Source organism: Taudactylus pleione, unplaced genomic scaffold (assembly GCF_031769625.1).
Source record: "Taudactylus pleione unplaced genomic scaffold, aTauple2 ptg000172l, whole genome shotgun sequence".
NCBI classification, from domain to species: Eukaryota; Metazoa; Chordata; class Amphibia; order Anura; family Myobatrachidae; genus Taudactylus; species Taudactylus pleione.
In genome coordinates, this window is record NW_028284574.1 from 330429 (window position 1) to 346817 (window position 16389).

Sequence of the window (16389 nt, forward strand, 5' to 3'; positions counted from 1 at the left end):
CGGCCCCCAGCGAGAGTCTGCGTAAGTACAGTACTGTACACTACAGTACATTGTTCTCTCTCTCTCTTTTTTTCTCTCTCTCTCTCTCTCTCTCTCTCCTTTGTTTCTTTCTCTTTCTTTCTCTCCCTCCCTCCCTCTCCCCCCTCTCTCTCTATTTTTCTCTATCTTTTTTTCTCTCTTTCTCTCTCTCTTTCTCTCCCTCCCTCTCTTTCTTTCTCTCCCTCTCTTTCTTTCTCTCCCTTTCTCTCTTTCTCTCTCCCTTTCTCTCTTTCTCTATCCCTCTCTCCCCCTCTATCTCTCTCTCTCTCTCTCTCTCTCTCTTTTTCTCTTTCTCTCTCTCTTTCTCCCTCTCTCTTTCTTTCTCTCCCTCTCTTTCTTTCTCTCCCTCCCTCTCCCTCTCTCTCTGTCTCTCCCTCTCTCTCTCCCTCTCTTTCTATCTCTCTTTCTCTCTCCCTCTGTCTTTCTCTCTCACCCTCTCCCACTATATCTCTCTCTTTCTCTCTCTCCCTGTCTCCCTCTGTTTCTCTCTCTCTCTTTAAACATCTCCAATGTGTTCTCTCTTTACTGTAACATACTGTAATTTTTTTCAACAGCATCACCAACCAGTGGCCTCACAATGCCATGTAAGTACAGTACTGTATCTCTCTGCTTTAATTCCCTTGTCTCTCTTTCTTTCTCTCCCTAGTCTCTCTCTCTTTCTCTCGCCCTCTCTCTCTCTCTTTCTCTCTCCCCCTCTATCTCTCTCTCCCTCCCTCTTTCTCTCTCTCTTTTTTTTCTCTCTCTCTCTTTCTCTCTCTTTACATGTTTTTTTCCCACAGTGCCAGAGACGGTACCCCCAGCGGCCCCCAGCGAGAGTCTGCGTAAGTACAGTACTGTACACTATAGTACATTGTTCTCTCTCTCTCTTTTTTCTCTCTCTCTCTCTCTCCCTCTCCTTTGTTTCTCTCTCTTTCTTTCTCTCCCTCCCTCCCTCTCCCCCCTCTCTCTCTATTTTTCTCTATCTTTTTTTCTCTCTCTTTCTCTCTCTCTTTCTCTTCCTCCCTCTCTTTCTTTCTCTCCCTCTCATTCTTTCTCTCCCTTTCTCTCTTTCTCTCTCCCTTTCTCTCTTTCTCTATCCCTCTCTCCCCCTCTATCTATCTTTCTCTCTCTCTCTCTCTCTTTTTTTCTCTCTTTCTCTCTCTCTTTCTCCCTCTCTCTTTCTTTCTCTCCCTCCCTCTCTTTCTTTCTCTCCCTTCCTCTCCCTCTCTCATTGTCTCTCCCTCTCTCTCCCTCTCTTTCTATCTCTCTATCTCTCTCCCTCTGTCTTTCTCTCTCGCCCTCTCCCTCTATCTCTCTCTCTTTCTCTCTCTCCCTGTCTCCCTCTGTTTCTCTCTCTCTTTAAACATCTCCAACGTCTTCTCTCTTTACTGTAACATACTGTAATTTTTTTCAACAGCATCACCAACCAGTGGCCTCACAATGCCATGTAAGTATAGTACTGTATCTCTCTGCTTTATTTTCCTAGTCTCTCTCTCTTTCTCTCCCTAGTCTCTCTCTTTCTCTCGCCCTCTCTCTTTCTCTCTCCACCTCTATCTCTCTCTCCCTCCCTCTTTCTCTCTCTCTTTTTTTCTCTCTCTCTTTCTCTCTCTTTACATGTTTTTTTTTCCCACAGTGCCAGAGACGGTACCCCCAGCGGCCCCCAGCGAGAGTCTGCATAAGTACAGTACTGTACACTACAGTACATTGTTCTCTCTCTTTTTTTCTCTCTCTCTCTCTTTTTCTCTCTCTTTCTCTGTCTCTTTCTCTCTTTTTTTTCTCTCTGTCATGTGTTTTCATTAATTTTTTGACTTGTCAACATTTGTTTTTCTTTGCAACACAGATGACTGCTATATAGTGGAGGAAGGCAGCAGCCCTGCCCCGATCTGTAAGTACAGTAGTGTACTGTACATTACATTGTTCTACCACTGTATACTTACTGTCTCTCTCTCTCTCTACATGCATCTCCAACCTATTCTCAATACACGCTAATTCTTACTCTCCTTGTGTTTTTCTTATTTTCCAGTACTGTACAGTATGTTTCGGTGACCTGTCTTTAGGTGCATGCACGCTAGACGATTTGGATGAACGCTAACAATATTGTTCATTATACAGTGTTGTTTATATCATCTAGTGTGTACTGTATGCAGTAAATCACCAAGGATGCGTGTGCGCACTCTCCCAAGGCATCAACGATATCCACAGTGGGCTGTACATGCAGGTCAATCTATGGATATTGTTAACCCTCCCACCCCCTTGTCTTTCTTTGCTGCCGGCATCAGCAAGTGTGCATAGGGTACACTTGACAACGCCGGCACTGTGACGAACAATATTGCCTCATATACTGTATACAGTACCTGGTCTAATGCCCATGTCCCACACTGTACAGTAAGTGGATACTGTCATTAAAGTGTAATAATACAGTAGTAATTGTACTGTCAGGCTGAATTATTGAAATTTTTCAATATTATTTTCATGCAAAATGAAAAAAAATTTTTACCCACAGTGCAAAGGCACAGAAGGGCACCAGCCTAAAATAGAAGATCCGTGGAAACAGAAACAGTCCATTTTGTGCAAGTACTGTACCGTACACTACTTTACATTGTCTTCTACTGTATCGCACTCCTTTTTTTTACTTTCACTGTGTCTCTCTCTCCCTCCCGTACTACAAAGACCCATGTCACTTGCTCCGGGGCTTGTGTTCACACTGCCGGACAATCGACTAGGTTGCGCGCGTATCTGAATCAGGCCCTACTGTAATTCTCTCTACTGTACTTGTATAACAGGAACATTCTGTTTTTTTCTCCCCACAGTTCTGCAACAAAGAAAGCGCTGGCTTTCCCCAACTGACCCAAATTTGGGTTTTTGCCCGCGTAAGTACTGTACCTTACACTACTACAGTATACAGTACTATAAATTGTCTTCTACTGTATCACTCTTGTTTTTTGTGTGTTTGTATTGGTGTTATGTACAGTATGGAGGTGTTATTTTTTCTACCGTATCATCTTTTTTTCTTAAACACACAGTGAAAAAATTCAAACAGGAGCAGCCGGAGCGACAGTTCCCTGGCCTCTGTACGCGTAAGTAGAGTACTGTATCTTTTTCTGTCTCTCTCTATTTCTCTCTCCCTCTCTGTCTTTCTCTCCGTCCCTCTCTCTTTTTCTCCCTCTGTCTGTGTTTGTTTTTGTTGTTATGGAGGCTCTGTTCAAGATTTATGGTGCGTACACACTGGGCGATAAAGTGGACGTCTCAGGGAGCATATCATGTAGTGTTTACGCACCATTACACAGTTTATTTGCTTCCAAATGGTTTTGATGGAAACTGTTCTTTTTCCACAGTCCTACCACCACCAACGACAGCACCCACACCAGCGCCCACTGGCGTCTCTCCGGCGGCAACCCCACCAGCACCCACTGGCGTCTCCGAGCCGCGTAAGTAAAGTACACCACATTGTTTTCTACAGCACTGTATCGCTATCCTTTTTTACCCTTGTCAGTCTCTCTCTCTCTCTCCCTCTCCCTCTCCCCCCCTCCCTCTATCTGTGTTTGTTTTTGTTGTTTTGTTGTTCAAGATTTATGGTGCGTACACACTGGGCGATAAAGTGGACATCTCAGGGAGCATATCGTGTAGTGTTTATGCACCATTACACAGTTTATTTGTTTCAAAATGGTTTTGATGGAAACTGTTCTTTTTCCACAGTCCTACCACCACCACCACAACCAACGGCAGCAGCGGAGGCACGACCACCAACCCCACCTCCACCTCCACCCAATGGCGTCTCCATGCTGCGTAAGTAAAGTACACCTCATTCTTTTCTACCCTTGTCAGTCTCTCTCTCTCTCTCTCTCTCTCTCTCTCTCCCTCTTCCCCCCTCCCTCTGTCTGTGTTTGTTTTTGTTGTGTTGTTGTTCAAGATTTTTGGTGCGTACACACTGGGCGATAAAGTGGACGTCTCAGGGAGCATATCGTGTAGTGTTTACGCACCATTACACAGTTTATTTGTTTCCAAATGGTTTTGATAGAAACTGTTCTTTTTCCACAGTCCTACCACCACCAACGACGGCACCCACACCAGCCCACACTGGCATCTCCCCGGCGGCAACCCCACCAGCTCCCACTGGCGTCTCCGAGCCGCGTAAGTAAAGTACACCACATTGTTTTCTACAGCACTGTATCGCTATCCTTTTTTACCCGTGTCAGTCTCTCTCTCTCTCTCTCTCTCTCTCTCTCCCTCTCCCTCACCCTCCCTCCCTCTGTCTGTGTTTGTTTTTGATGTTTTGTTGTTCAAGATTTATGGTGCGTTCACACTGGGCGATAAAGTGGACTTCTCAGGGAGCATATCGTGTAGTGTTTGCGCACCATTACACAGTTTATTTGTTTCCAAATGGTTTTGCTAGAAACTGTTCTTTTTCCACAGTCCTAACAACAGCAATGACGGCACCCACACCAGCGCCCACTGGCATTTCCCCGGCAGCAACCCCACGAGCATCTCCCCGGCGGCAACCCCACGAGCGCCCACTGGTGTCTCCGAGCCGCGTAAGTAAAGTACACCACATTGTTTTCTACAGCACTGTATCGCTATACTTTTTTACCCTTGTCAGTCTCTCTCTCTCTCTCTCTCTCTGTCCCTCTCCCTCTCCCCCCCTCCCTCTGTCTGTGTTTGTTTTTGTTGTTTTGTTGTTCAAGATTTATGGTGCGTACACACTGGGCGATAAAGTGGACGTCTCAGGGAGCATATTGTGTAGTGTTTACGCACCATTACACAGTTTATTTGTTTCCAAATGGTTTTGATGGAAACTTATTCTTATTCCACAGTCCTACCACCACCAACGATGGCACCCACACCAGCGCCCACTGGCGTCTCCCCTGCGGCAACCCCACATGCGCCCACTGGCGTCTCCGAGCCGCGTAAGTAAAGTACACCACATTGTTTTCTACAGCACTGTATCACTATCCTTTTTTACCCTTGTCAGTCACTCTCTCTCTCTCTCTCCCTCTCCCTCTCCCTCCCTCCCTCTGTCTGTGTTTGTTTTTGTTGTTTTGTTGTTCAAGATTTATGGTGCGTGCACACTGGGCGATAAAGTGGACGTCTCAGGGAGCATATTGTGTAGTGTTTATGCACCATTACACAGTTTATTTGTTTCCAAATGGTTTTGTTAGAAACTGTTCTTTTTCCACAGTCCTACCACCACCAACGATGGCACCCACACCAGCGCACACTGGCGTCTCCCCGGCGGCAACCCCTCCAGCACCCACTGGCTTCTCCAAGCCGCATAAGTAAAGTACACCACATTGTTTTCTACAGCACTGTATCGCTATCCTTTTTTACCCTTGTCAGTCTCTCTCTCTCTCTCTCTCTCCCTCTCCCCCCCTCCCTCTGTCTGTGTTTGTTTTTGTTGTTTTGTTGTTCAAGATTTATGGTGCGTACACACTGGGCGATAAAGTGGATGTCTCAGGGAGCATATTGTGTAGTGTTTACGCACCATTACACAGTTTATTTGTTTCCAAATGGTTTTGATGGAAACTGTTCTTTTTCCACTGTCCTACCACCACCACCACCACCAAATGGCGTCTCCATGCTGCGTAAGTAAAGTACACCACATTCTTTTCTACCCTTGTCAGTCTCTCTCTCTCTCTCTCCCTCTCCCTCTCCCCCCTCCCTCTGTCTGTGTTTGTTTTTGTTGTGTTGTTGTTCAAGATTTATGGTGCGTACACACTGGGCGATAAAGTGGACGTCTCAGGGAGCATATCGTGTAGTGTTTGCGCTCGATTACACAGTTTATTTGTTTCCAAATGGTTTTGATAGAAACTGTTCTTTTTCCACAGTCCTACCACCTCCAACGACGGCACCCACACCAGCGCCCACTGGCGTCTCCCCTGCGGCAACCCCACCAGCACCCACTGGCATCTCCGAGCCGCGTAAGTATAGTACACCACATTGTTTTCTACAGCACTGTATCGCTATCCTTTTTTACCCTTGTCAGTCTCTCTCTCTCTCTCCCTCCCTCCCTCTGTCTGTGTTTGTTTTGTTGTTTTATTGTTCAAGATTTATGGTGCGTACACACTGGGCAATAAAGTGGACGTCTCAGGGAGCATATCGTGTAGTGTTTACGCACCATTACACAGTTTATTTGTTTCCAAATGATTTTGATAGAAACTGTTCTTTTTCCACAGTCCTACCACCACCAACGATGGCACCCACACCAGCGCCCACTGGCGTCTCCCCGGCGGCAACCCCACCAGCACCCACTGGCGTCTCCGAGCCGCGTAAGTAAAGTACACCACATTATTTTCTACAGCACTGTATCGCTATCCTTTTTTACCCTTGTCAGTCTCTCTCTCTCTCTCTCTCTCTCTCTCCCTCTCCCTCTCCCCCCCTCCCTCTGTCTGTGTTTGTTTTTGTTGTTTTGTTGTTCAAGATTTATGGTGCGTACACACTGGGCGATAAAGTGGACGTCTCAGGGAGCATATCGTGTAGTGTTTACGCACCATTACACAGTTTATTTGTTTCCAAATGGTTTTGATGGAAACTATTCTTTTTCCACAGTCCTACCTCCACCACCACAACCAACGGCGGCAGCGGAGGCACGACCACCAACCCCACCTCCACCTCCACCCAATGGCGTCTCCATGCTGCATAAGTAAAGTACACCACATTCTTTTCTACCCTTGTCAGTCTCTCTCTCTCTCTCTCCCTCTCCCTCTCCCCCCCTCCCTCTGTCTGTGTTTGTTTTTGTTGTGTTGTTGTTCAAGATTTATGATGCGTAGACACTGGGCGATAAAGTTGATGTCTCAGGGAGCATATTGTGTAGTGTTTGCGCACCATTACACAGTTTATTTGTTTCCAAATGGTTTTGATAGAAACTGTACTTTTTCCACAGTCCTACCACCACCAACGATTGCACCCACACCAGCACCCACTGGCGTCTCCCCGGCGGCAACCCCACGAGTGCCCACTGGCATCTCTGAGCCGCGTAAGTACACCACATTGTTTTCTACAGCACTGTATCGCTATCCTTTTTTACCCTTGTCAGTCTCTCTCTCTCCCTCTCCCTCTCCACCCCTCCCTCTGTCTGTTTTTGTTTTTGTTGTTTTGTTGTTCAAGATTTATGGTGCGTACACACTGGGTGATAAAGTGGACGTCTCAGGGAGCATATCGTGTAGTGTTTACGCACCATTACACAGTTTATTTGTTTCCAAATGGTTTTGATGGAAACTTATTCTTTTTCCACAGTCCTACCACCACCAACGACGGCACCCACACCAGCGCCCACTGGCGTCTCTCCGGCGGCAACCCCACCAGCACCCACTGGCGTCTCCAAGCCGCGTAAGTAAAGTACACCACATTGTTTTCTACAGCACTGTATTGCTATCCTTTTTTACCCTTGTCAGTCTCTCTCTCTCTCTCTCTCCCTCTCCCCCCCTCCCTCTGTCTGTGTTTGTTTTTGTGGTCTTGTTGTTCAAGATTTATGGTGCGTACACACTGGGCGATAAAGTGGACGTCTCAGGGAGCATATCGTGTAGTGTTTACGCACCATTACACAGTTTATTTGTTTCCAAATGGTTTTGATGGAAACTGTTCTTTTTCCACAGTCCTACCACCACCAATGATGGCACCCACACCAGAGCCCACTGGCGTCTCCCCGGCGGCAATCCAACCAGAACCCATTGGCGTCTCCGAGCCGCATAAGTAAAGTACACCACATTGTTTTCTACAGCACTGTATCGCTATCCTTTTTTACCCTTGTCAGTCTCTCTCTCTCTCTCTCTCTCCCTCTCCCTCTCCCCCCTCCCTCTGTCTGTGTTTGTTTTTGTTGTTTTGTTGTTCAAGATTTATGATGCGTACACACTGGGCGATAAAGTGGACGTCTCAGGGAGCATATCGTGTAGTGTTTACGCACCATTACACAGTTTATTTGTTTCCAAATGGTTTTGATGAAAACTGTTCTTTTTCCACAGTCCTACCACCACCACCACCACCAAAGGCGGCAGCGGAGGCAAGATCACCAACCCCACCTCCACCTCCACCCAATGGCGTCTCCATGCTGCATAAGTAAAGTACACCACATTCTTTTCTACCCTTGTCAGTCTCTCTCTCTCTCTCCCTCTCCCTCCCCCCCCTCCCTCTGTCTGTGTTTGTTTTTGTTGTTTTGTTGTTCAAGATTTATGATGCGTACACACTGGGTGATAAAGTGGACGTCTCAGGCAGCATATCGTGTAGTGTTTACGCACCATTACACAGTTTATTTGTTTCCAAATGGTTTTGATGGAAACTGTTCTTTTTCCACAGTCCTACCACCACCACCAATGGCGGCAGCGGAGGCACGATCACCAACCCCACCTCCACCTCCACCCAATGGCTTCTCCATGCTGCATAAGTAAAGTACACCACATTCTTTTCTACCCTTGTCAGTCTCTCTCTCTCTCTCTCTCCCTCTCCCTCTCCCCCCCTCCCTCTGTCTTTGTTTGTTTTTGTTGTGTTGTTGTTCAAGATTTATGGTGCGTACACACTGGGCGATAAAGTGGACGTCTCAGGGAGCATATCGTGTAGTGTTTGCGCACCATTACACAGTTTATTTGTTTCCAAATGGTTTTGATAGAAACTGTTCATTTTCCACAGTCCTACCACCACCAACGATGGCACCTACACCAGCGCCCACTGGCATCTCCCCGGCAGCAACCCCACGAGCGCCCACTGGCGTCTCTGAGCCGCGTAAGGTAAGTACACCACATTGTTTTCTACAGCACTGTATCGCTATCCTTTTTTACCCTTGTCAGACTCTCTCTCTCTCTCTCCCTCTCCCTCTCCCCCCCTCCCTCTGTCTGTGTTTGTTTTTGTTGTTTTGTTGTTCAAGATTTATGATGCGTACACACTGGGCGATAAAGTGGACGTCTCAGGGAGCATATCGTGTAGTGTTTACGCACCATTACACAGTTTATTTGTTTCCAAATGGTTTTGATGAAAACTGTTCTTTTTCCACAGTCCTACCACCACCACCACCACCAAAGGCGGCAGCGGAGGCAAGATCACCAACCCCACCTCCACCTCCACCCAATGGCGTCTCCATGCTGCATAAGTAAAGTACACCACATTCTTTTCTACCCTTGTCAGTCTCTCTCTCTCTCTCCCTCTCCCTCCCCCCCCTCCCTCTGTCTGTGTTTGTTTTTGTTGTTTTGTTGTTCAAGATTTATGATGCGTACACACTGGGTGATAAAGTGGACGTCTCAGGCAGCATATCGTGTAGTGTTTACGCACCATTACACAGTTTATTTGTTTCCAAATGGTTTTGATGGAAACTGTTCTTTTTCCACAGTCCTACCACCACCACCAATGGCGGCAGCGGAGGCACGATCACCAACCCCACCTCCACCTCCACCCAATGGCTTCTCCATGCTGCATAAGTAAAGTACACCACATTCTTTTCTACCCTTGTCAGTCTCTCTCTCTCTCTCTCTCCCTCTCCCTCTCCCCCCCTCCCTCTGTCTTTGTTTGTTTTTGTTGTGTTGTTGTTCAAGATTTATGGTGCGTACACACTGGGCGATAAAGTGGACGTCTCAGGGAGCATATCGTGTAGTGTTTGCGCACCATTACACAGTTTATTTGTTTCCAAATGGTTTTGATAGAAACTGTTCATTTTCCACAGTCCTACCACCACCAACGATGGCACCTACACCAGCGCCCACTGGCATCTCCCCGGCAGCAACCCCACGAGCGCCCACTGGCGTCTCTGAGCCGCGTAAGGTAAGTACACCACATTGTTTTCTACAGCACTGTATCGCTATCCTTTTTTACCCTTGTCAGACTCTCTCTCTCTCTCTCCCTCTCCCTCTCCCCCCCTCCCTCTGTCTGTGTTTGTTTTTGTTGTTTTGTTTTTCAAGATTTATGGTGCGTACACACTGGGCTATAAAGTGGACGTCTCAGGGAGCATATTGTGTAGTGTTTACGCACCATTACACAGTTTATTTTTTTACAAATGGTTTTGATGGAAACTGTTCTTTGTCCAAAAGTCCTACCACCATCCGCACCAGCACCAGCGACTACACCACCACCAATGGCGGCACCCCCACCAGCACCCACTTGTTTCCCCTTTGCTCCCTTTAGAACACGGCTTGCCGCCCTGAGTAAGTACCGTTCACTACTGTACATTGTGCTCTCCTTTTTTACAGTGACTCTCTCCTCCTCCTGTACTCCAAAGACCCATCTCCAACCTCTTCTCCTTACACACTAATTGTTTCTGTACTTGTGTAACAGGAATATTTATTTTTCCCCACAGTGCGGGAATGTGGAAGACCCCTGCCACAGACCCAGCCCCCCACTGGTCAGTTGCCAGAACCTGGGCCAAGCAGGGCTCACAGGCCATGTAAGTACTGTACCCTACACAACTGTGCATTGTCTTCTTCTGTACTGTCTCTCCTTTTTTGTTTTCACAGCATCTCTTTCTCTCTCTTCTGTACTACAAAGATGCATCTCCAACCTCTTTTCCTTACACACTTTGTGTTTTAATTTTTTTTATAAAGGACATCACTCTAAAGGTGCCCATCCACTTAAAGATACCGGTATGACAACCACTGCATGATTACGACATTGTAATCGTGCAGTCGTTTCTCAGTACAGTATGTGATGAGCCTACTCTGAACAAGCAGTTGTTCAGTGCAGGGTCATCAAGCATTTGCAAACATGCTTTGCAGATACTGTACAGTAATAGTCATTAAATTGTGGGAGGTTACTGTACTGTATCTACACCTCACCTAAAGTATCCCTCTGTCTGCCAGCCTGAAGCTTCAGTCAGTATATTGACCTTTGGTGTATCAATGTTTAGACTGTACAGTACTTTTCCTGCATTGTACAGTACTTTGTTAGGAGCTACAGTAGCAAAACCATGTACAGTAGCACCATACCATATTAAGGTAAATACAGCACTGTTAATGTGAATATATTTTTGTCCAATACAGTCTCTCAGGGACCCCAAAGGAGGCAGGGACCCCAAGGGAGGCAGGGACCCCGCCTGACTCGAGGTAGAGTACAGTATGTACGGTAGTGTCAAGATTGAACAATATTGTATATTAGTGTTGTAATACTGTACCCTTTTTTTTCTCCCTACAGAACAAATCATACTGTTTCTGGCCCTGTATCGCCAGATGGCCCACCACCTGGTGGATTTATTTTTAAATTTTTTGTTTACTTTATTTTTGTTTATTTTTGACCTCTATTAAAATTTGTTTTATATAGTACAATGTTTTCTGTATTTACTTGCTTCTGTGGATAAATTGCAGTATACTGTATTTAAATTTATTGATACGGTAGCAACTAAAAGGTAAGAATATACAGTACAGTACAGTAAGTCACCCATTCAGTACTTTTATTAATTGCACACCACTCTTAAGGGGTGATTTCATAAAGCTTGGAGAGAGATAAAATTGGAGAAACTGTAAATACAGTAGCACCAACCAATTAGCTACTACTGTAACTGTCATTTTTCAAACACAGCCTGTACAGTGACAGTTAGGATCTGATTGGTTGGTGCTATTTACTGTATCTACAATTTTATCTCTGTCTAAGCTTTAACTAAATAAATACACGACAACAGTAAACTTTTTTTAGCCAATCACGTGTTTTTGCTCCAATGGGTGAAAAAGTGCCAACCAATGTGTTCCCAACTGTCATCTCACAGGCTGTGTTTGAAAAATGACAGTTGGGAGCTGATTGACTGACACCTTATCACTTTTTAATCACTTCTCACTGTGTAACACTGCTTAGTACAGTAAATAGACCCCCTTGGAGTGAAAAGACGAGACCGGCTAAAAACAGTAAATAGACCACCCCAAAATTGAAAATGTCCCTCAGTGTATACAGTACTGTATGTCTACTGTACTGTATTCTACTGTAAGTGCTGGGCATCTGTGAAATCACTGATGGGCAACAGGGATACTGTACAGTATATGACTGTGTGCGGCAACCCCCATTGGCCGGCGCGCCTCTGGTGAGTGAAATCCTGTCCAGTAGTACGATACACCCCTGCATCTGTGTGTTATTGACTTTTTGTAACTTTTTAATGACAGATGCACGTGTTGGGTCTCAGGCGCACTTAAAGACTGAATTACATACAGTACAAACACCAATTGTATAAATTAATGACAATTTTTATTTAACCTACAGTAACATGCTTTACAGAGGGAGGGGGGACTTCTTTAGCTTTCCACCCCTGTAGTCCTCTACAGTACCCCGCTTCTTTATTCTGCCACTGGCATGTCCTGGAGTTCCAAGCTGGACACGGCATGACTACTGTACAGTACCTAGGAGGAAAGAGATGACGTGAGAACAGTCCTTACTCAATGCCGACCGATACGCCCTACTGGACAGATGAATACACAAAAAGAGTTGGCTTTTAAGTTAAAATCATCACTGGCACTTTTGGCCTCAGATGCACAGTTTCACCTATACCAGGTGCAGACTCTACCTTGCATCAGAGTGCAAAGGTCCACTGTACACCCTGAAGAAAGGAGGATAGGCAGAGACAAACAGACAGTAAAAGACAGACACACAGGTATGGTACGGTACATACAGTACTCAATGGAGATACTCTTGTTCTTTGTCCCGCTCAATCCCACACAGAGGTCCCTGTAGGAGAGAGAATATGCCATGCAAGGCCCTTTCCTGCTCTAATAGTGTCACACTAATCTACTGTAACATTAATATCAGCTCTACTGTATCTCACCAGCCTAACAAACTACAATATAAATTAATGTACAGTACAGTTGGCCTCACAGAGGGCCTACCGGTACCTGTTATGGTGGAAGAGGCTTTGAGGGGTGGAACTTCTTTAGCTCTTTTGCTTTCTACCCCTTTAGTCCTCTCCTGTCCTCCGCTTTTCTCTTCACATGGGTCTTCCTCTCTTCAGACCTGTTGGTCTACTGTAGGTTGGTTTAATGTTCTGTTGGCCTCACATAGGGCCTATCTGTTATGGTGGAAGAGGATTTGAGGGGGGGAACTTCTTTAGCTCTTTTGCTTTCCACCCCTCTAGTCCTCTCCTGTCCTCAGCTTCTTTCTTCTGCTGCTGCCACGTCCTGGACAGCGACGGCGCCGGGTCTTCCTGTCTTCTGACAAGTCCCTTCAAGTCGTGTTTGTTGATTGCAGATCTGTACTTGTATGCGTGACTGTCCTCCATGCATGTTTCCTTGGCATGCGCAGCACCCCATTCAGCGTGTCCTTTATCCGGGTAAGTTCTTCCTTGCCAATCCTGAATCTTGTCCGGCATCTTGAGAGGATATCTTCTCTTAAATTGTTGGGGATTGGTACTTTCTTCCGACTTCCATCAAAGTTCACCCGCTTCGACCAATTGCAATACAGGTCGTAGGGCACGTGTTCCTGAAATATTGCTTGCACATATCGATGCATCTCACAATTCACAGCTCTGAAAATTTCATTGTCCTTGTCAACGTTGATCACAGCCAGTGGTATATCCGGTAAGGGTGTTCCAAATACAGTCAGTGGTGCTGGCGTGCTCGACATGACAGGCGTTCCTGGTGAAAGTACAGGCATGCTTGCATTGTTGATCCTTGATTCTTCAACTGACCATTCAGGCAGGCGATGTGATGCCACTGGTGTACTCTCCCACTGAGGCAGGCTGCATGATGGCACTGGTGTCATGTCCAAGTGCTCTGATGCCACTGTATTGTCCATATGTATTAAGTGGAAGGAGGGGTCAGTCTCCAAGTTGAAATCGTCGTCGTTCTCCTCAGACTCAAATTCATCCGGTGTGAGCATTTCATACTGGATTGCCTGGTCATGTCTCTTCCTGGTACTCAGGGCAGCGACCTCTTGCCATTCTTCTTTACTTTGCCGGATTGCTTCTTTCATTGCTTCTGCAATGGTGTCCTTCAGCCCTTCCTTCAGCTCTTCTTTCAAGTTGTCAATTTTCTCTTCCAGTTGACCGACTTTTCCGACGAGGTCTCTCACCATCCTGGCACAGCTACATGTGCATGCGTTATCTTCTTGGAATGACAGTTTTCGCCGAGTTGGTGAGCAGGATACACCTTCAACAAGAGGCTCAAAGGTGTCCAATTCTTCTGGCCCATAAATGACTGGTGTTTCCTCCTGGTTCGGGACGTTCATGGGTTGCTTCACGTTCCCTGGTCCATTTTCTCCGATGTCCACTTGCAAAGTGTTGTTCTTTGCCTTTGCATTCTTCCTTGCCTTCACTAGAAGAGGTACCTGTAAATTTTCCTTACCTGTTTTCTTCTTGGAAGGTTTGCTTGTAGACCGTTGTGGGACTAGTGCACTCAGCCTTTTGGTCAGTGGAAGTGGGCAAGATTCATTTCCGTTGTAAAAACCTTTGCTCTTCACCATTTTGGCAGTTCGGTGCACTCTGAAATACACAAGTATAAAGATACTAAATACAATGTTAAGTAAAATAGTGGAAATACATGTACTGTATACAGTAAATGTTTCACATTACAACACTGTAAACAATTACAGTACTCTTTCTGTCTCCTAAGACTGTGTGTGTGTTATACAGTATATACAGGTAAATATAGGAGATTACACAGTGCTAAAACTGTTAAAGCACTAATCACTATTGTGAGATTGTATAAAGGCACAAGATAATGAATATGATAAATACAGGTGTATAAAAAACACTCCAATTATATACTGTACAGTAAGGTACAGTAGGTGTCAGCTCAACAGTAATAAAATGTGTGAATATATCAACTGATGTACAGTACAGTACTGTAAAGTACAGCGCCAAATTTGCTATTTTTATAACATAAATCAAAACTTAGTGTGTACATGACCATTAAAACCATTAAAAGTTAAATTTGCAAAGTGGTGCAATAATGCAAACACACGTTAAACACAGCAATATTGTGACTGAAACAAAAATGGCCGACGAGCAAAACAAGATGGCGGTGGTCAGTCACGGGAAGCTATGAGGGGCAATGGGAGGCTAGGAACGATCGGTATGTGTGTGTGATAGTTACTGGATTCACAAGTAAGCCTCTACGGGGATGGGTGAAGGACGGGGCATACCGAGGCAGCGGGATGATAAACAGCAATATTGCGACTGAAACAAAAATGGCCGCCGAGCAAAACAAGATGGTGGCGGTCAGTCACGGGAAGCTATGAGGGGCAACGGGAGGCTAGGAACGATCGGTATGTGTGTGTGATAGTTACTGGATTCACAAGTAAGCCTCTACGGGAATGGGTGAAGGACGGGGCATACCGAGGCAGCGGGACGATAAACACAGCAATATTGCGACTGAAACAAAAATGGCCACCGAGCAAAACAAGATGGCGGCGGTCAGTCACGGGAAGCTATGAGGGGCAACGGGAGGCTAGGAACGATCGGTATGTGTGTGTGATAGTTTCTGGATTCACAAGTAAGCCTCTACGGGGATGGGTGAAGGACGGGGCATACTGAGGCAGCGGGACGATAAAAACAGCAATATTGCGACTGAAACAAAAATGGCCACTGAGCAAAACAAGATGGCGGCGGTCAGTCACGGGAAACTATGAGGGGCAACGGGAGGCTAGGAATGATTGGTATGTGTGTGTGATAGTTACTGGATTCACAAGTAAGCCTCTACGGGGATGGGTGAAGGACGGGGCATACCGAGGCAGCGGGACGATAAACACAGCAATATTGCGACTGAAACAAAAATGGCCGCCGAGCAAAACAAGATGGCGGCGGTCAGTCACAGGAAACTATGAGGGGCAATGGGAGGCTAGGAATGATCGGTATGTGTGTGTGATAGTTACTGGATTCACAAGTAAGCCTCTACGGGGATGGGTGAAGGACAGGGCATACCGAGGCAGCGGGACTATCTATCATTTATTAAACACAGACTGCAAAATGAAATTTACTAGCTGGTTATTACTGTACATGTTATGGCTGATGTACAGTAAGAATGTAATACCCCCCTGTGTTTAAGATACTGAACATTAAATTATGTACTGTATACTGTACTCAGTCTGTATACTCAGCAACAGTACTGTAACGTATTTCTCTTGTTCTTTACACAGATTTTGTCATCAAACATGGCAAAAATCAGCAAAGCAATCAGCAAGATAATTGCAAGCATGAAAAAAGAACACAAAACAACACGACAGATCCATGCCTGGCTGAAAGAGTGTGGTGTTCTTGTTAGTTTACAGACTGTGCGCTATCATGCATTTGAGAGAACGCGGACCAGATATAGATTTCCTTCTAAATGCACATGGTAGGTACTTTACATCAACCTTTTTTTATTACAGTATACTGTATGTTGCTAGATTGGTACTGTATTGTGTTCCAATTTCAAAACTAACTGTCCAATAATTGCTATATGCTCTGTATATGTTCTACCGTAGGAGCGTCAAAAAGATTGTGCACAAATT

At 45.6% G+C, this 16389-nt stretch overlaps 1 long non-coding RNA gene across 1 annotated transcript; it reads left to right on the forward strand.

Annotated features, from left to right (window-relative positions):
• The first annotated feature begins 1877 nt into the window (after positions 1–1877).
• On the forward strand, positions 1878–3055 carry LOC148521216 (uncharacterized). The gene is made up of 3 exons (XR_015878847.1): positions 1878–1903; positions 2829–2888; positions 3042–3055. It is a non-coding gene; the product is annotated as an uncharacterized LOC148521216 (long non-coding RNA).
• The last annotated feature ends 13334 nt before the right edge of the window (positions 3056–16389 follow it).